Raw genomic sequence first — 20,729 nt, forward strand, 5'->3', positions numbered from 1 at the left:
AACTGCTTCAGTGTTCTAATCATCATTCTGTAGTCCTGTGAGAGGTGCGAGGTTGCAGCAATGAAACCTGGCAGCAATATAAGTCAAGTTCACAGAAGACTAAATGACACCCGGGTGTGCTAACCCAGGTAACAAAAGAACAGGTTCTTCATAAAACAGAGGATTTCTATGACAACAGTGAAAATTATGCTTTTCTTGACATCTTTTGATCCGCAGCAGTCTATGGACCGCACAGTGTTTATCTCTGTTTCTGCACATGGGTAGAGACAACCTGCTGACCAACTAACCAGCCTGGGCAGTGCAGAGTTGATCCTAATGCTTTCTCACTGACTGGGATTTTAGTAAGAAAGTTTGTAGTGTGCAGTGGTGGATTAAGTAAACAAAAAAGAACAGTAGAGATTATTAATTGTGACGATAATATGACAAGATTTGTTTGTGACATGTTGGGAAACAAAAAAAAGGCCTTTTTTAGTACTTGAACTCCTTATAAAGAAATTTGCAGCTTTCTCTTGTACGTTCCTTCTCACTCTAGGCCAAATTGCCACATGCCAGCCTCTGTGCTCTTGGGGATAACCAGCAAAATCCCCACCGAGGGCTACTGTGCAAGACTATTTCCTAGGCTTCGCTTATGTTGTGATGCCCAAACTAGTGCAAAAGTTATCTACGAGCCACAGCTCCTAGGACGGGTCCTGGCCAGCCCTTCCACTTGCCAGATTCATCAGCAAGGTGCACAACACACTCCTCTGCAGAGGAAGGGCAGACGCTGAGGCCTCTAAGAATCTGGGAAAAAAAGACAGGTAGCCTTTACGTTCTGCAACTTTCAGAGCTGGCAGTATGACACTTTATATAAAAACGAGAGACATTTCTTATTCCGAACTGCTGCCACCTCATCTGAGAATGGTTGAGCAGGTGTTAGGCATGATTTTTGGAGCATCTGCATTGTGTGAATGCAAGCTATGCATTAAGTAAGGTTACTAATTTTAAATGGAAGTGATCAGCTAAGTACGACTCTGAAATTGTTGAGTCTGGCTGTTCACCTTGGGGGACGGGACTCATACCTAGATGACTGAGCCAAATAAGGCTGTGCTTTCAACAAGTTTGAGAAATACAGACTTGTAAGGACTCCACTGATAGTAAAACCAGTGTGAGCAGGGTGCTGATGTGGGGCTGTGCAGTGTCCCCAAGGACAGTCTCCTGTCCTGAGTGCTAGTGCCAATGCTATGTCACTACATGGACAGAGCTGAAATGCCCTTTAAATGTCAGTAAACAATGTAAGGAAGACATCAATTTATTTCCCCTGCCCTGTCTCATGCTTTCTGTAGCATCAAAACCGATTATGATAAAATGTAGGAAATTTATAAAGAAAACTAAGTACCTAGAAGAAAAGGTCATAGCTGGCAGGACAGATGACAATAAAAGGACATGCTATCCACTTTGCTTGTGTTAACTGTGGGATAAACCACAACTTCCTGAGCAAGCCGTGAAGTCTAGGAGAGGGCTGTAGTTGTAGCAAATAAAAAAATAGCAGGTTAGCAACCCTCAACAACTGAAGGAGAGTGAGTTGTTGTACTAGACAAAAAGTTAAAAAGCTGATGAAGGACACGACTAGAAAAATAATTATGGAAGATCAGACCTGACAAAGAGAAGATTTAAGTCTTTAAAGAGATTATGTGTTTGATTTGTAATTGCAAAGATATGATAGATTTGGGCAAGGTTGCTTGGTTTTTTCTGAGCACCATATTGGCAATCTGATTAGAAATTATCAATATACACTATTAATAAAGCATTAAGTGGCTTAAGAAGTGACTAATAAACAATTCAAAAAAGTTTTTTCTTCATCAATCAGATTTGTTATTTATGGGCTCTTAGGAAGATCAGCAGGAGCTTGGTACCTCTCCAAAATTTTCATCCATTATCCACAAGACACAAAATCACTTTTGGTAAAATTTCAAATGCAGCAATGCTGGGGAGGACAGAAAGATCTGGAATATGCAGCAAACTGAGACTTTTTAAAAGCAAGGCAATTTCAAGGCAGTCAAATTCAAAGTTGGTCTGACCCAAGCAAGGTAGACCAGCCGTAAGAAGAGCTGCACCTTAGCAGTGACGCTAGAGCAACCTGTGTAACGCACCTTGAGCACTCACTGTGGTTAAAAAAGGCAAAAGAGTTTTCTAGTGGGCAGAGAGGCAGTAGAAGTAATGCACTATGTTAAGGAAAGCATAGAGAAGCTTTATACATTTGTCTCAGCCCCTTCCAATGCCTCCAGACCCATGGAAACCATCAGCAGCCCTTGTACCATGCTGGGCACTGAGGCTTTTCTCCACACTCCCTCACCAAAGCCTACATCCCGCTTATTCAATGGTAATGCTTTCATTGGTTGTTAATTTCCTGTCATTTAAAACCAGAGTTTGCCTTATCGCTTGAGAAGCAGCCACCCTGAGAGGGATACAACCAAGTACTCGCTTCTGAAAACAAAGATTTGCCTGGCAGCTGATCAGAGTAGAGAGAGAATGGAAGTAGCAATGGTCATGCCACTGCTAAGGAAGCATTAATGGTCAAGGGTGCTTCTGCTGGGGGCATGCATTAGAAACTGCAGTGCTTTGTCAAAAGGCTTCATTTGTCAATGGTTTTGAACTACTTATGCTGCACACATGTTACCTTCTAATTTATTTTTGGCTAATGAAATTTCTGAGACAGTGAATCTAATGCAGCCCTTTCTTTGTCACAGTCACTTTCTGAAATGAAGTTATAACAGTGCTGTAAAAAAATACTTGATGTGACAGGCCTGGAAGATGAAATGGTTTCTTGAAGACAGTTTGCAATAATAGAAGCTGATCCCAATTGCTCAAGACCAACAAATTATATAGACTTAGAGCACAGAACAATTATTTCAGCTACATCACCTTAATGTCTTTTTTAATGAAAACAAATTGCTTTGTGCTATGTACTATGTTCAGTGGTGCCAGTGGGAGCTGGAAAGTTCAAAATGACACAAGGGCATTAGTAGGATCCTCATCCAGTTCAGTTGGAAGCATGACAGAGAGAAAAACAAGCAAGGAACCAAGACTTTGGTCCCAAACAGATAGATAGTCTGGAGCCCTTGTTTAGATCCTGTACTAAACCAAGAAAGAAAAAAGTATTCTTTTATTTGTCAGAGTAACTGCCTACCATTTGACTCATCAAAGTATCCATCAAACGTCACTTAAATTTGCAACAACTCTGAATCCTGGCCTAAGGTTCAAAGTGTTTAGTCATTTTAACTACAATGATATAATTACATCAGAAAAAAACAACTAAAATAAGTGGCTGTATCAAAGAACTGTTATCTCAATACGGTTTATTTAAACAGTGCAAAGCAACATAAGCAGTACTCTTATAAGCGATCACTATTTGTATAGTGTGTCTCCCAGTGACATACATACCCGCATCACTCTATACTACGTGTACAAATCCTAAGCCAATATTTTTGTACCCTTTTAATATCCCCAATATATTTGCAAAAGAGCAAGTCTTTAATTGACATAGTGCAACCATATATTCATTTTAAAGAAGAGGAAAACTGAAGTCTGTTGAATTATTCTTTCTGTCACAAAGGTGGAAATGGACAGGTGTACAGATTTCCACAGAAGACGCTTGACCGGACACCTTTGCCCGCAAAGACATTGGATTGCTTTTTCCGGGTCATATAATGAAGCAGGGCTGAGTCCTTTCCTCCTTCCTTAGCCTGACCATGGAGAAGCATTGTCCTTTTTCTTTTGAAGTTGACTGCATTTTAGTGCTACTCTTCTGTATTTTAGCAGTGATTTTTTTAGGAGTAAACCTTCTCCTTTTGTACCTGTAAGTTCACAAATTCCTTCAGGCTAATCTTTAAATACAAATAGCCTTACTAGGTACAGACATTATCTACCTTCTGTACTGGAAAAAAGTTGGAATACACCTCTGTTGTTATAAGTGGCCACCAAAAAGACTGACTTTGATCACGTTGATGTGCCTGATGAAAGAGCTGGGGTTTTGTTCAATAGACAGTGGTGCTGTGGCTCCACTGTGCGAGAGCTCTGGGACTGCCCTGGCAGGGCTGAGCTCAGGATAATCTTACAGCCACCTGTGCTTTGTTTTGCAATAAAAGAGAGCTCCTACAGCTTTGCCAGGTATATAATGCTTAGATCATATCCCATTTGCACTTTTTGATGCTTAGCTGACACACAAAAAAACTGTAACGTTTGCTAATGCATCCGTAGGAAAAGCATCATAAATCCTTCTGGAGATAGACACTGATCATATGGCTTGCAGGAAATTACTGCTTGGCCAGACTGAAGTGCATGAATGAATTGGCAGTCAGATGCTCAGAAAGCAAAAAAATCACATTGTATGATCTGGATGACTTTTCCTGCAGCATGAACAATGGATTATCTTGTGGAACATAAGCAAACTATAAGAGGAAATTTACTTGACCATTGGCCAAATAATTTGAATATCAAGTAGATTTGTAAAAGATCAAAGTTTACTCAAGGATAACTAAAATGGTCTAGTGTGATGAAGCACATAGACAAAAAAAATTCTCTCCTCTGTGATCCACCAAAATTATACAGGTTTCCAAATGGCCTCCATTCCCTGCATGCAGTATTAGTGCTTTGGTTATTTGTGTACAGATGTGTAGTCAACAAAACCACGAAGTAGCTCATGTGAACCTGAATGTCCCAGTGCTGCCATTACTCAGACACCTTTCTGCTTCCATGCAGAAGTCAAATTTAACCCTAAAATATCCTTCCCTGTGAAATAACTGCCTTCAAAAATTACTGTGCCGAATAATGGCTATTCTGTTATTTAACAGCATGTAGAGGATTTGTGAGGCAAAAACCGTGCTGCTGCTACACAACCAGGAAGCTGGGAGTCTCCCTAGTACAAGGAAGTTGTGGACATACTGGAGCAAGTCCAGTGAGAGCCACAAAGGTGATGAAGGGACAGGAGCATCCATCACACAAGGAGAGGCTGAAAGGTGGGACTGTTCAGCCTGGAGAACAGAAGGCTCAGTGGGATCTTATCAATGTGTTTAAATAACTGATGATGAGGGTGGAGCTAACAAATTCTCAGTCTTGCCCAGTGACAGGGCCAGAAGCAATGAGCACAAACTGAACCATGAAAATTATGTTTAAACATAAGAAAAAGACTTTTTTTACTGTAAAGGTGATTGAACAATGGAACGGGTTAACCAGAGGGCTTGTGGAGTCTCCATCCCTGAAGATACTCAGAACCCAAATGGAAACAGTGAACTGCTGTGGGTGACCCTGCCCAAGCAGGGCTTGGATGCACTGTTCTCTAGATGTCTCTTACACTGGTACCACAGCCTCCTTGCCCCACTTTGAAGGCTTGGTAGAAAGTAGAAAACTTTCTTGCAGTTTGCAAAGTTTCATGATTTTCTTTCTCTTCTACTTCTCTCTTCTCACTCCCTTAATTCATTTCTGATGAGTCTTTCTGATCTCTAAACTGCAGTTTTATGAGCAAGTTGGCTGAGCTTCACTATGGCTTAAGATAATGGCTGGACTGTGTCTTCAGTACCTAATGTTTTTACTTGGGCTAAAAGGCTCAGGAATATTATAGTAGGACTGAGCTGGACAGCGCTCACTTTGGAGTCACTCTGAGTCAGGCTGCCACAGCGAATACCGCCATCCTTGTGGCAAACATTTGGCAAGAATTGGTAATCCAACTTTAAACTAGATCACAGTGACATCGTTTTATTTATTCTTATTTTAAGGTAGCTGTTATAACTGCAGTAACAGTAAACCTCCTTATATGTTCAATGCAAAATCTTGTGGGATGGGAGAGGTTAAGTCTAAGGGTCATCTACATAATCAAGTTGATAAGCTGCTGACTTTGCTGTCCCTCCCATGTGGCACCACACGCCCCACAGTGCTGGAGAGCTTCCACCATAGACAAAGCAGGGGCAGTCTGCAGGGCTGTGAACACCCGTGGGATTTGGGAGGGTGGGTTCTTAGACTTGGGTCACCATCCCATCTCCCAGGAGGGCTGTCTTCCTGACCCGGTGTTCTATTGCCATATGCCTGCAAACAGAGAATGCATGGGACTAGAGTATTGCTAACCATTCATCTTCACAACTAACTACATCATTAAAAATAAACAAAACCCTCACACTCTCCTTTTTTTATCGTAAATGTTTCATAACATTCAGCCCACACAGTTATTCCAGCTCTCTCCCTCCTCCAGAGCACCTGCAGCAAGGGAGGTAATTCCTCCCCTTCCAGCAGGGAACACTTCATTGTGTTAAGGGATGTCCCACTGCCAAGGACTTCTCCTTTATTAGAGCAAGTCCTGGTCTTCTCTCTTAAAAAACAAAGAAAGATGAATAGTGTGCAAACCTGGCATGCTAAAATAAATCAACTTAATACAATGACTTTTGAGACTCATCTCTTAAATTCCTGAGGAAGAAACCCTTTCTCTCAGGAGTGGGGCAGTTCTGGAGAAGACAAAAATCAGAAAAATGCAAAAAAAAATTTGTTGGTTGCGATGTTTCCAGTTTTACACATATATAGGCGCAGTTTACAGTTCAGTTGTAGCCTGCCTCATTTTTGTGTGACAGCAAGGATAGTGTATTGAGGTAGGAACTAGAAATGAAGAGGAGGTTCATAAAGATGTCATCAAGTACAGTAAATCCTCAGGATCCAGGCAGGACACTCACAAAGGCACCACTGTCCCTGGCAGCCCTCCACAAGGGGGGGTCTGTCGCTGATGAGACAGCTCTTGGTCTGAGAGACTATGGTGCCTTTCCTGCACAGGAGGATAACTGATTTCCTTGGATGGGAAAAGAGAAAAATTTTCATTAAATTTGCTACTTGGGCAGGCAGCCTGCTGAAACCTGACATACGTAACTATCTCAGCCTCACAAGAGGCAGAGATAGAGCAAATCCAGGGTAAGGAATAACTCATACTACAAGCAGACCAAAAAAAGGAAAAAGATTGCTTAGGTGCAAATTCCTGCTAGGTATAAGACAGATGGTTTCCCAGGGCCAAGAGCCAAGACTTTTTTAGTATTATCCAGCAATTACATGAAATGTTATTTATTTACTTAGTGTTCCGTTGAAAATACCTTAGAAATACAACTGACAGTATTCATAATTGGTTTGCTCCAGCCTCATCGTTTCATCCACTGGTGGGTTCAATTCTTTTTTTGATCTTTTCTTTCACGATGGTGAAGTTTAAAAAGTCTTTATATCAAATTTTGATGATGGATGCTGACATTTTTCACTGTGCATCAACGCTCCTAAGACTTCCCAGCAGCAAACTGGTACTGCAGAAGCAAGCCTCGCTCCTCACTGACCATGCCCCTCCACATCAGCCACACTCAAGGGGGGGAAACATTCCCACATATCTCAAACCAGGGCAAGGGGAAGGAGAAACCAAAGTCTCTGATAAGTATAGGAGGTCTCCCCTCTTTACAGACCGGCTGTCTGGCACTCTGAAGTCCAGGTCTCCATAACCATGCTCATTTCATGGTCTCTGCTATGGAGGGAGCAGCAGCCACCACTTGCTCATTGAGCAGATAACTGAAATGCTAGAAAAGGGAGGTATGATGGGACCAGAACGTAGCCCCAGCTAGAGCATGGGAACAGATGGGGGAAGCTGCAGAGAGAAGGGCTTTGCATCACCGTGGAGGAAACCTTAACCCTTCAGAACTGCTGCACAGAGTATTTTTTAATGCTTTACGAGGCCTGTCTACAGGTCAGACCACATGGAAGGGTCTCTCTGGGGATTTACTCACAGGAAACTGCCAGATTTGCAGCCTCTAGGCTTTGCTTTTGGACACTTTTCACCAGAAGTCCCAATGTCCAAGTAGAGGCAGGACCCAGCAGTTCCCATGCTTGGCATTCCTCTGTTCTTTCAGAACTATTTGTAAGCTTTTTTTTAGGTTCTGCTTTTCAGAGTAGGGTGAAAGCTGTGGATCTAGTGCTTGCTTTTAAGTGCGCAGTCTGCAGAAGACAAGCTGTCATGGACTGAATGTGCCATAGGACAGATCTTCACACTCTGGGGAGTGAAGCCTTTCTTCAGTCTAAACCATGGTCAGCTTTAGGGTTAATAAAATTCCTTTTCTAGGTAACAAGCTTCACTTTAGAAAGGCTAACACAGCACATAACAAAGACATGAACATCCCAGACACTGGTGCAAACAAGCCTCAGAGCCTGTAGATCAGCCACACTGACCCTGGCACATTCAGTTGGCATTAACAATCTTTCCAATCCACTGCCTGTGCTATAAACCTGGAGTGAGATGAGACTCTGAGGAGTCCCACAGTCTTTCCAAATAACTCAGCCTCATACTTCAAAGGCAGTGATCCTGCTGGCCAGGTATGAGGCAGGCTGCCAGCAGTGCACGGGGATGGTTTTCGCTGATTATTCCCTGAAGCAGGAGCAATAACTGCAGTCGATCAGGGCTGCCTTTCAGCAGCACAAAATTCATATTGTTTTCAAAGACTGTTTATGACTGTTAGCAAGTCATTTGCAAGTAATCAAATTAGGTTATTAAAGAATTTGCATAAAAGAAAATATCTTGAAATCACATGAAACTGCATAACTGTCCATTTGTTTAGTTCTCAAACCTGCTGTGTGATGCCTGCCAAGGATGCCCATGGCCTTAGGGTGGCATCCATGGAGCGCCAGCCCTCTACACCATCGCATTGCAGGTACCAGTCCCTCTAGAGAACGATGTCTACTGTCATCACAGCTCTCCCAACTCAACCTAGCAGTTCCCAACTCCAGCTTGGAAATGCAAATAGCCTGGCACTTGGTCTAAAGCTCACCCAACGCAGAGGAAAAAGGTTTTGGATTAGAAACCCTGCGTTCAATGTAAATAATGGTCTCTTGACTTACTTTTCTTTCTGTTATTTAAAAAACCAACAAACACACAGTAAAAGAACTGTTAGTTGAGCATACAAGATAAATTCGCCCAAATCCTTATCCCCTTGCATTCAAGGGCATCCGTGCATATTAAGCAAAAGGAACTACTATCTGCTCCAAGGCAGGTGTTTTACCAGTACTGGGAGTTAAAAATGAAACCAGTCACTAAAACCAATTCAATGGAAAGTAATTTAACACACAAATTGATTTGTTTTACTTGAACAGTAGTGATAAAAATAGAAAGACATGCTTTGAAATAATTAAAAAATCTGATTGTAATAAAACGCTGACTACAAATGCCTTCTGAATGAGTATAATTTTGACTTCAGTTTTCTGAGAAAAAATTTGGAGTTCACTGTAATCTGGACAAGTTTTCTAATGTTGCGATTCTTGGCTGATTGGTAGCTCTCCTGTTAGATACTACAGAAGCCAGGTGCTACATTTGAGAGTAACCATCTGACTTTGGTTCATGGGACTCCGTAAACTGGTGCCATAAATTTTTCAACTTCACCTACTTGCATATCTTGTTCAAAACCTTTTTCAGTAGGCAAGTCAATGCTCTAAATATTGAAAAATACACAGTAGGGAAAAATCATGGTTCTTGGTTTCTGTAGTTCCTTCTCAATTATTCGGGCCCTGGACTGCTCAGAAGCTGTAAAGATCCAGAAAAATGCAGAAGCATCCTCCTCTGAAAAGAGTTACATAGTGTTTTGCACTATAATAAAGAAAATGTGACATTATTGACTGATTCTTCATCTCCGCTAAAAGTAAAGCATGACTTCTTTGCTCAATACGTCTTGCTCTAAAATGAGGGGTAACTTGGGGGATTAGTATGGGATGGAAATGAATGAATTTCGCAAGAAAAAGTGGTTTTGGAAACATCCAGAAAGGTGGTATCTGGTCTATCAGGGTGATTCTGTGGGAATCAAAGTAAAGGTGCTAAATGTTTTTTTAAAAATCATGACCTTGGAGACCTGGAGCACTCATTCACAGGCATTTACATAATTTCCGCTACAAAAATTATCAGAAAATATAAATAAAAATAATTCAGTAATATTTTTCTTTATTTTTACATCCACAAAGATAACCTGTAACAGATTCTTATGATCAAACGATAGGGTGTAGTGAGCCTTGCTGATGCATATGAATGTCGTTCATAAGAGGGTCAGTTTTATTATAGTAGTTTTTGTGATCTCGTGTACATGTGGAACTACATCAAGGATGACTTGTTTTTGCAATAGCTTGAAAAAGCCGTAGAGAAGAAATAACTTCGAAAATGCCCTGTATTTTTAATTTGTTACAATTCTCAAGGAACATCGTTGTATGGAGTAAATATCTAAGCAACCTCTATTACAGCAACCGAGTTGGTGCATGGACTGAGTGTGGGAGTGGGAAAAAGGACGACCCTCCAGGGTTGTCCTCCCGCTTGTGCCACTGATCTGCAGGATCATATTCTGCCAGATTTTCTGTAGTACTTAGCATCCTCGAGGTACTTTTAGCCTTTCGGATGCTTGGCCACCTTGAAATTTTGCTCCTCAGAGTTTGATGGGTTCAGAAGCGATGAGCACCCTCAGCTTTGGCTGAAGTCCACGAGTGTCAGGGTATGCTGCAGCACGTATATCCAAACAACTATGGAAAAAATCTCTGGGACGCAAGATACAGGTCACATTTACTTTGGTGTAGTTGGAGAAGGCCATTCCCATCACCAGCTCAGGGTGGGTACAACCCTGCCTTATCGTCACTAGCATTTTACACACCACTAGACCGTTTGAGTTCACTATACAAGGAAAGAACATTTCCTATTTTTCTTATCTGGTAAAGGCAGCCTAAAAGTCATGATATTACATTTATACTTAACTTTTACAAGATGCCATATAACCCTGGGATCACAACCGTGTGCTGAGCAAGAGGAAAATATTGTCATAACCACTGAGACCAAAAGCTGATTGCTCTTTGTCAAGCCAGCTATATTTTTCTAATTGTGGTCTCTAGTAAATCGTTTCTAAATAGATCCATTGTGCAGTTAATGTAGTCTCTGAATGAAATGTAAGCTCATGCTAGGCACCTATACTAAGAAGGGAATATAAATAACATTGGCGAATCTTCTAACCAAAGAAGAAAAGCTGCAGAAAGATCGCAGACTGTGCCAAGAAAGTTTCTGCCTTTATGAATGCAAGCGCTTTATTCTGCATGACAAAGACTTCCCTCCCCTTCCAAACTGTTACTTCTTTCTGCTTTGTGAAATCAGGAGAAATAACATCGTAGTCACTATTCATTCCATGCAGTCTCCATGCTGCAATATGGAAAAAAGAGGCTGCACCCAAGCAGGCAGTGCTGTGAGTAAGCTTTACAAGACACAGACCAGTAAATTCTCATCAAAATATATGCATTAGATGATACTTTCCTCTATGCAGGGTAGGACCGTACTCTGTATTTCCTTTGTACAGCAGTCAGTCCCTTCACTACACCAAAAAATTTGGCAAGCCTGACTCTAAAACACATTGCAGACTTTCGAGCATTCATTCCATATAAAATTCTGCATAGTAATAAGACGTCCCTTAGATGCAATTGCTGTGCTGCGGTTGACACAGCAGAAATAACACAGAAACAAAGGAAGGAGCGTGGACCACCAAAACCCACAGTAAAGCGAGATTCCAGTCTGAAACACGGGTTGCTGACTTTTTGGGGGGTGAACGAGGGAGACCCCACTGAGCGATTCGCTGGCTGGTGCCAGCCTCCATACACGACACCCTGCCCGGGGACGGAGCCGGCACCAGGGCGGGCAGCTCCCCTCTGGGCAAGCACACAAGCCCATCGGACCCTCTGCCTCCCCAAAAGGTGCCAGCGTTGTAGCAGGGATTCTTAAGCAGGCAGATTTCTTTAATCGAGTGGTGTAATTTACCTTATGTTCATTATTTCACTAGAATAACTGAGGTGGAAAGGTGCTTCACCCTGCCCATTTTTTTGTCTTTGGAGTTGAAGCAAAGGGAAGCTTCCCTTCAAAATCTAGGAACTGTGAAATGATTAACAAAAGCTAAATAGGGCAGTTTTAGGCTGAAAAATGTATGATTCATAGCAACTTGTTCAGACATATTCCTAAATCATATATATTATGGCAATTTAATTATGTAATAGAAGGGATCATGTACTGTTGCGTGCCCACAGTTCCCACTCATCCAACTAAATGCAGATGGGCTTGCGCTACAAAGAATGTAACACACAAAAAAGAAGGAGAGAGAGAAAAGTGCTGCTGGAATTTAAGAAAAAACCATGTAGCAAAAATAATACCCAAATGGCAAGTTTTGCATACCACAAAGTGTTCATTTGTTCAACTGTAGCAAAAGGCTGGGCAGAAGAGCGTCCCAGCAACAAGCCAAGGCAACCCCAGCGTAAGATTAATGCCATTAAATGGAAGGGAAATGTCACAGCATGCATAAGAAATCTGAAGACTTCAGACAACCAAGTAGCACTGCTTTCGAGTGAATGTGGGTGTTTTATTATAAAGCTTGATGTGGAATTTCACAGCTTTTCCAGTATATTTCTCCACTTAAGCCAGAGGTTAAAAGCTAGCAAGTGTTGCTTCAGCTTCTTTAGGGTTCTGATAAAATCTAGCAGGTGATTTTTGAAGAGTTTGAGGAGGGTGTGGGTATTTTTTAGACCACTTGCACTCTGGGACTGCATCTTCCATGAGCCCACAACACTACCTACTTCATTCAAAGAGGCACTGTCTTCAAAAAACGCCTGCTTTGTTTATGTGCTGGAAGACTTATGTCTACGGGCACATCCTCACAACTTTGTATTATATCAATCTCTTTTGAAAATAGTGGTGGCAAATGGCAGCTGAATATGAGGGATGCAATGGTGGCAGTGCTCACAGAGGAAAAATTACTGTTTGCAGTGATGGAAAACTTCTGAAAAACTCATTCAGTCCCTGAGGTGCCAAAAGTGACCTCCTTCTTTTGATTGACCTTCATAGTGCAGAACAACATTGGCACCATCTCCTGTAGCTATCCATCAGTCCTGGTGAAGACCACTTTATGAGAACTTGTGGCTGCGGTTATGCTATTGTCAACATCAGATTTGTGCAATAAGAGATAAACCACTGGTATGTATACAATCTAGATCTGGCACCAACATGTAGTTACATTTATGTAGATCAGATAATGCCAAGTTTATGTTCACTTTAGGCCTCCTTTTTCAGCTTTGGGAGAGCAGATAAGAACTGATAGGCCACAAGGCCCCTAGCATGCTCTGCGGTCCCTGGGACAGAGGGCATCCCCTCCCCAGATCCTGCTGCTGGGGCCACATCCTGCCAGAGGGGATGGCTCCCAGGCCTGGTCCCCCTTGGCTGGGGGAAATATAAAATATTGCTCTCTCTATATAAACAATATATAAAATATATAATCTATAAACTATGTAATATAATATAAAATGTACATTTAAAAAATAAATAAAACTTAATGCACCTCGGCATGCCCCCCAGATACATGCTTGCTGTGCCAGCTCTGGCAGGGCTATAAGTACATTGCTTCACTGGAGGGAAATCTGCCCGTTCCAGGTGAATGGCACTTGAGCCAGGGACCACATAATTAAAAAATATATAGGGCACACAGTGCAAATGGCCTCTGAGCAAACAGAGCAAGCACAGCCTCCAGCAAGCCTTGGTTCATCAGATTTGGCTGTTTCCCAGCGGGGGGAACAGGATGAGCAGGAGGCTGCTTGCTGGCCCAGCACCTCACCCTGACCACCCAGATGTGTAAAGGGACACAGGGGGATGCAGAGAGATGCAGATCCAGAGGACTGCAGGGGGAGGCAGGTGCTTACAGGAAGCAGAGGCAGCCCCAAGGGAAAAAGGACACACCGCTGGCACGGGGTAAAGTGACATGTGGCGCTGCCACTAGCCAAAGCTTGCTCCCAGTGCGTGGTGGGATCTTACACCCCGCAGAGAAGGCCTACTGCACAGGGGAGGTCCTGACACGCAGTGTAAGAAGGCAACCTTGATTTACTAACTTGTGCTCCCCATTAACCAGCAGAGCCAGGCTGCAGTATTTGCCCGCAGGACGTACAGGGAAAAAAAGTAAAGCAAGCCAGAAGAAATGGAGTTAATTGATTTAATGAAGAATAGGAAAGTGTAACGCCTCCTGCAGGACTGAGGTCTGGAAGGAGGAACAGACCCCCGTGATAAGCCGCACTGTGTCTGGTTCACCACTCCTACAGGAGGAGCAGCCACTGCCGCCCCAGCGCGTAGGGAAGCCATTAGCAGCATTACCTCATCCCACAGGAGTGACTCAGATCAGCAGTATCACCATCTCTGCATGCCAAACATATCAGGTCAATAAAATTATTTCAAAGTATTGAGGAAGCAGGCCTAGTATGTAAGACTCCCTCAAGGGAAAAGGAATAGACACAAACTGTAAGGAAAGACACATTATTGTACATTTCTGTACATCATCCATCCAAGCAGTAACACGCAGGGGTGATTGATGTCCATCAGCTGTGATGCTTTTCCTTCTCTCCAGGAAGAGTGTGGCATAGTTATGCTTCAGGTGCTGTCATCAGTGAAGACAAGGAAAAAGAAGTTTATCTGAGTTTGGAGCAGAAAGGGCCATACTCCTAAGGGCTTGTAGAGCTGGTCGCACAACGCTGAGCTAGTCCCTGAAAAATGGCAGCTAAAGAAAAAGCCCGTATTGCACCATAAATATTCATAATCGAGTTTACAAATCAGCTCTCATGCAGCAAGACCTTTGGGCTCTATTTGCAGAATTATGGGGTTTTAAAGCTTGCTGGAGGCTGGCTGAGAAAGAGGAAGTCTGATCACAGAAACTGGTCTGAGTGTAAGCTGGAATGGTATCTTCTTGTACGAGAAACTGCTCTGCAGCTATCACATAAAAATGTGGAGCTGTGCTTTGGGAGTGATGCAAGGGATACGCTTCAGCTTCCTCACATTCTACAACTTCAGGTGAGAGAAAGCTGTGTCTGGAGAGAAACAAAACCCAAGCCTGATCCCATCCTGACTTTATATGTCAGCACCCCGCTGAGCTGTGATCCGTGTGTGGGATCATCCCTGCTCAGGTACCATGTGCTGTCCTCTACCAAAAAAAGCAGAAGGGGATTTTGGTGCACGTTCTTATGGAGAAAGTGGGATTCAGGTTTTTAACATTTTTAAATACAGTAAGGCATTTGTCAAAACTGGCTCAGTGACAGTATAATTTAACACACTTTTCCTCAAAAAAATAATAATACAGCTCTCATGCTCAATGATGGGCATCACCTTATGACTGATTTAAACCTACCAGAAGCCTAGGATGCAGATTTCTGACCTCAGATTTCAGCTGTTGAACTTTTATATAATCAAGTTGGGAGGCAGAAGCTATTTCTTCATTCATCTTTAGTTACAGTGTTTTCAGCAGCTTTAAAGACATTTTGCACTTCTTTCTAACCTAGGTTTTCAAAGGTTTGCATACACTAAAGCAAAAACACAGGATTTAATTTTCTTGATGGAATAAAACAAGCAACGCATATATTTAATAATTACATGAAGACTACCTGTTTTATTTCAGTTTGCCTTTAAAAAGGCATCAACTCACCCAAAATGCAAGAACAACCAACAGCAAACCATGGGCTCTCCTCAGTGCTCTGTCCCTGGGGCAGGTCACCACCAATGGCACGGTGCTGCCAGCCAAGGGGGAGATGGCTGACTTTATATTTGACGATATGGTGTCCTTTTTGCCAGTCAGATTGAGAAATGGAAGGGGATAATTCTAGCTCCTAAGCTGTAGCAGGTCATGACAAACAAGCAGCAGAAATGGCCCCGGGTGTAAAAGTCAGTCCTTATTGCCAGCCCAAGCTCAGTTTTTGTGCAGAGACTTGAGCATATTTCTGTTCATATGGTTCCATCCTATTGGAGCTGATAAAACTAACCTGTCTCACGGGGAAAGATTTACTGAATTCACTAATTCTTTTAGAATAAAACCATTGCTTGATGGAGTGAGCCCAGGGCTGGGAAACAAGACAAAGGTAACCCCTGGAGAACGGCTCTGCAAGCTCTGGGCAAAAACCTGTGCTGCTACAACCCTCTCCGATTTCTGCCATTGACATCAGTGGGGCCAAGATTTCATTTTTTTGTACCAAGCACAAATAATAAGCACAAGGATGTAAAACTGGGAACAGTAATGTTTACTGGACACTAGCCACTGCTCTGAGGTCTCAGGGATGTCATTACACCAGCAGCTTCTGGCTTTGCCAGCAGAAAGGACCCTCCTGTTAAAACTGTCAGAAATAAGGTTCTCCGTTCCGACAGCTCATTAGCAGCAGACTCTCAACAGAAGTTTAAAAAAGCTGCTAGAAGGATTAACACTGCCTTGAACCTGACACTAACCATGGATAAGGGGAATTACACCAGTGTAAAGAAAGGTGTGAATTTAATTAATCATGCTCGCAACCTAATTCCCCATGTGAGTATTTCTCTTCCAATATGAACCCTGGCCATTTTGAACACAGTTGATATTTCTTAAGAGGTAGTTTAAACTAAGCTGCAAAAAAGGGCATCCACGTGGGAGATTATATAGCATAACTGCAGCAATATATAATTACAGTGATCTGACTTCCCACGCAGATGAGTCCTGACTCTGGTAGAGTTATTGATTTGTGCTGCTGCATGTGAGAGGGGAACAAGCCCATTGTGTCTGAATTATCCTCTCAGTATGGCCAAGGAGGACAACAACTTTCATTAAAGAACAGAAATTTCCTTTGTCCCCTTTTCACTTCACAACTTCCAAGAAAATTATTTGATGTCAAGCCACTTAACTCTGTAGGACTGTAATCCTCCCCAAATATGGAGGAAAAGAAATACAGAAACAGATTGGGGTTTATGTCCCATATTTTCAGGCACTAATGCAGACATTTTAGATACTAAGCCTCAGGAGAAGAGAGACTGTGTCTCCGCCTCTTCCCCCTGCAGCCGGAAGTTAGAAGAGCTGGCACTCTAGGCTGAGCCTGTCCCTGATCACAGGTACATTGCATCACTCCTACAAACGCACTGGCTATTTATCAGACTACAAAGAACATTCTGTATTCCTGTATAAGGCAATCTGTATGTAACTAGCATAACATATGTCATATGTAAATGTCTAAGCACAGCCCAAACTACCATTAACTTCCATATAGATGTACCAAATACAGGCACAATGAAGTCAATGTATCAAGCGCAATTTACCCAAAAGCCTGTGAAGTTCAGCACTTGCCTTTGTTAGGACCAGGTTTCATTCCATATGCAGGCAACAGTCCATACAGCAACTTTTAATTATTTGCATAAAAATTTGTCCAGGATATTAACAGCACAACTTCTGCAACATAGTGCCATGCACAATCTTTAAAGTCTGTGGACTCTAGTCTTTCATCAGGCCGCTGATATAAAAGTCAATTTATGAACTAGTTGTACTACTCTTCTGATCAGGGTCAAGTAAATGTAATGACTTGGGCTGAGAGACATTTTTGTCTTGGCATAAGAACCATCACATTTTCCCTAAAGCAAAACTTTTCACCTAGCTATCATAAGTAAATAGCGCATGAAACCAGGATTGCCTGTTAAAACACTTTTGTTGATGAAATTTTTAATACATTTGTTAAATAACAACATGCATACTCATCTTCTTAAAAGAAAAATAATGATCTTCTCTGCACAATGAATGAACATGAGAAAAAGCAAAGCGTGAAGGGTTTCATAAAGTTTTATTAATGGAAAACACCTCACTCCTAAGCTATTCAAGAATGGGGCTTCTACTTTCTGTGTGAGGTGGAAATGCCTGGCCAAGGACTGCACCCCAGCAATGCAGGATGCTCTCTTTGGAGAAGATCTTTTCTCCCTGCCCAGCCTTACACAGCATAGGAGTCACATAGAGCATCGTGGTGCACAAGGGGCAACAGGCAAAACCCAGGCCAGCTGAGATGCCAATGGATCCTATTTCCACAGGCATCATAGAGGTGCCCAGAACATGGACAGAGACCTGAACACTAGATGACCATGACGATGCCCTGCCCTGGAGTAGAAAACACTATTGGGGAGAGGAGATCCTAGGGCACAGGAGGACTGAAACTCAATAGCAAAACACTTCTGGAACCAGGAAGAAGAAAAGCCAGGACAATCAGCATGTTGAGTGGATCACCTGGGCCATGTTAATACATGAGGACACAGGCAAACCCGTGGGAGATGAGTCATGGCGTTCTGACTCACTGAGGGGTAAATCCCACTCCTGTTATGGCAGGGGGCACCCACGAAAAACTTCCATGTGGAGAATCTTGACAGGTTTCTTTCTCCTAGTTTGATCCTCTCAGGTGTCTTCTGGAGAGGATATTCCTCCCTTTCTTGTTTGAGGGGGTACACTCCTGAAAGAAAAGCGGTAGCTGCACCTGCGATGGCGGTGGGCAGGAGCATCAGCCCTGCAGTCTCTCCCTGTTGCGTAGGAGAGCACACGCTGTGCCCAGAGGGGCCTTGTGGTCAGGTTAGGGCACAGACCCCTCAGTGTACTTGCTCTGCCCGCACAGTTGTCACAGCGACACAAGAAGCATGTCTGCAACTTGAGCTGATCCATTGCCCTCCAAGGACCTCCCTCTGGGCAGGGATGTCTCTGATGTCTATGTACAATCTTTGAACTGAAGATTAACAACAGTAAGCAGTAAATGAGAATTTGGTCCTGTCGTGGCTGCTGGGCCACAGACACTGCCCTCCCCTCTGGAGTCTCAGCAGGGCTGCTCAGTGAGTAGAGGGGCTCAAGTCCCTCCTCTCCTGGGGGTTTGCCAAGGCTCATGCTAAGCTGTGACCAACTACAGCTACTTCAGCTCTCCTAGAAAAAGGTTTGCTTTCCACCAGCCAATTGTTATGCATCTGCAGCTTTCCCCCCAAGAAACCTTTTTTTATTCATCCCTACTAATAATCGGTGACACATGGCCAAGGTATAACCCCCTCAGCCACACACATACTTCTCCCAGCATATTCCCTTACCTATGTGTATCATCTCTGTTCCCAGCCCAGGCAAGTTTTGTTTGCTCATCCTCGGGGGTCGCAGGAGCAGCCGGCATCGCTGGCAGCCAGCTTTGTCTCCAGCTTCCCGCCGACATAACCTGGCAGCCCCCAGCTCCCTCCCTTGCTGCAAGGCTCCTACACTTGCAGTTCAGCTTGCCCGCCTCTCCCCAGCCTTCCCTGCTTTGGGAAGCCTCTCAGGCAGGGGCTGGAGCTCAGGCATCCCTCTTCATCCTTGTTATCCTTTTCTTTCCAGGGAAATGTTTTTTATCCAAGCCATTGTTTTCTCTTTCCTGCCTGGCCTCTTTAGCAACTTCAGTACTGCCGCCTTTAACTCTGCATTTCTAGTTGGCAACACTGAACTGAGCTGGGAAAGCAAGTTGTGAGGGATAATCATAAAAAAAAACCAACAAACACTTTGGATGCTTTCCCCCCACTTGAAAAACCTGTGTAGAAATTGGGGTGCATAAAACCACAGGGATCTCCTGCCGAGGTGCTGAAGCCCAGAGGGGAGAGCATCAGAAGCTCCAGGGCTGAGTCACGCAGGCAGGGTGCTGGGGAAGGCAGTCTCCCCTGAGGTTTGGGCTTTCCTATGTTTTCCAAATAATTGCACATGTTGAATCCCACAAAGGGGTTAAGGTCACACCTTAAGTCAGTAGGCTCCTTCAGAGTCATAGGGTGTTTTACCATTCCTCCGCTCCTCCCTCACAGCAAACTAGCAGACTGTTCAGGTTTTTCTCTGCAAACTGGCAAACCACTATTAAGCCTTAAACTCATGCTGCTGGAGAGAGGAAACTTTATAGAATAAAAAAATTCAATGAGTTTGCTGGACCTAATTCATATTTGGTGACTTCAACAAGTTATATAAGGGCAGATTTCAAACCACCACCTTTGGAGATTCCTTCTCAGACTTTTCCCAGTTTTTCCTGTTGTTTTGCTTGCCTCTGCTGATTAGAGCTGGGCACCATTCTGCAAGAGTATTTTAACTGGTATATTTTTTGATGTTTTCTTTAGGTGCGGGTTCTGTTGCTGTGGCCTGGCCTGAGAGTCTCGCTCAGGGCCTTGCTGCAGGCGGTGGGATCCAGCAGCCTCCAGAAGTCAAGGTGTAGGATTCCCCTGTAGTCTACTCATAAGCCTGACAGCACGACAATGATCTTGGAGGGAATGGAAGATGTTTCCTTCCTTCAAATTGTTTAGCATTTATCAAAAGCAAGTTCTGGAAAAAAATATTTGGTGTAAAAAGCACTGCAACTTAACTTGACTTATTGTTAACAAAAGACCTTTATTAAAAAATATTTAATGGTTTGCATAACAAATGCAGGATGAATATCATAGTCAAATACATAAATTGAAACTCAGAACTGAGCTGCCAGAAGCCCAGAAATTGTGGATGCTCGGCACTTCTGAAATATTAGTTGTCTTTAAAATTGAGATGCAGACAGATGTGTTAATAAAATATTGACCTTTTCAGTGATGCAACTCTGAATATGGAGACCAACCTAAGGACACAATTCCAGAGGAACAGACTTGTCCCATTGAAAACTGCCCCTGCAAACTTCTGAGAACCCCTCACAAGATGGTATCAGCCCCAGCTGCCACTGAAGCCAAAGTGCTTTAAGGGCTCATGCAGCATCTCCATGAAGCAGAGCTCTAGTTTGCAACTGGAGGGAAAGGATCTACGTTATAAATAGGGCAGCGTAACCATATCAGCGTGCAGCACTGCTTTCAACTTGTCAAGAAGAAGGGTTGCTTGTCTTATTTCAAGACACATCATAGCAATAAATGACCTTTGGATTGGACAAGGTGC

Source organism: Buteo buteo, chromosome 17 (genome assembly GCF_964188355.1).
Source record: "Buteo buteo chromosome 17, bButBut1.hap1.1, whole genome shotgun sequence".
Classification (NCBI taxonomy): domain Eukaryota; kingdom Metazoa; phylum Chordata; class Aves; order Accipitriformes; family Accipitridae; genus Buteo; species Buteo buteo.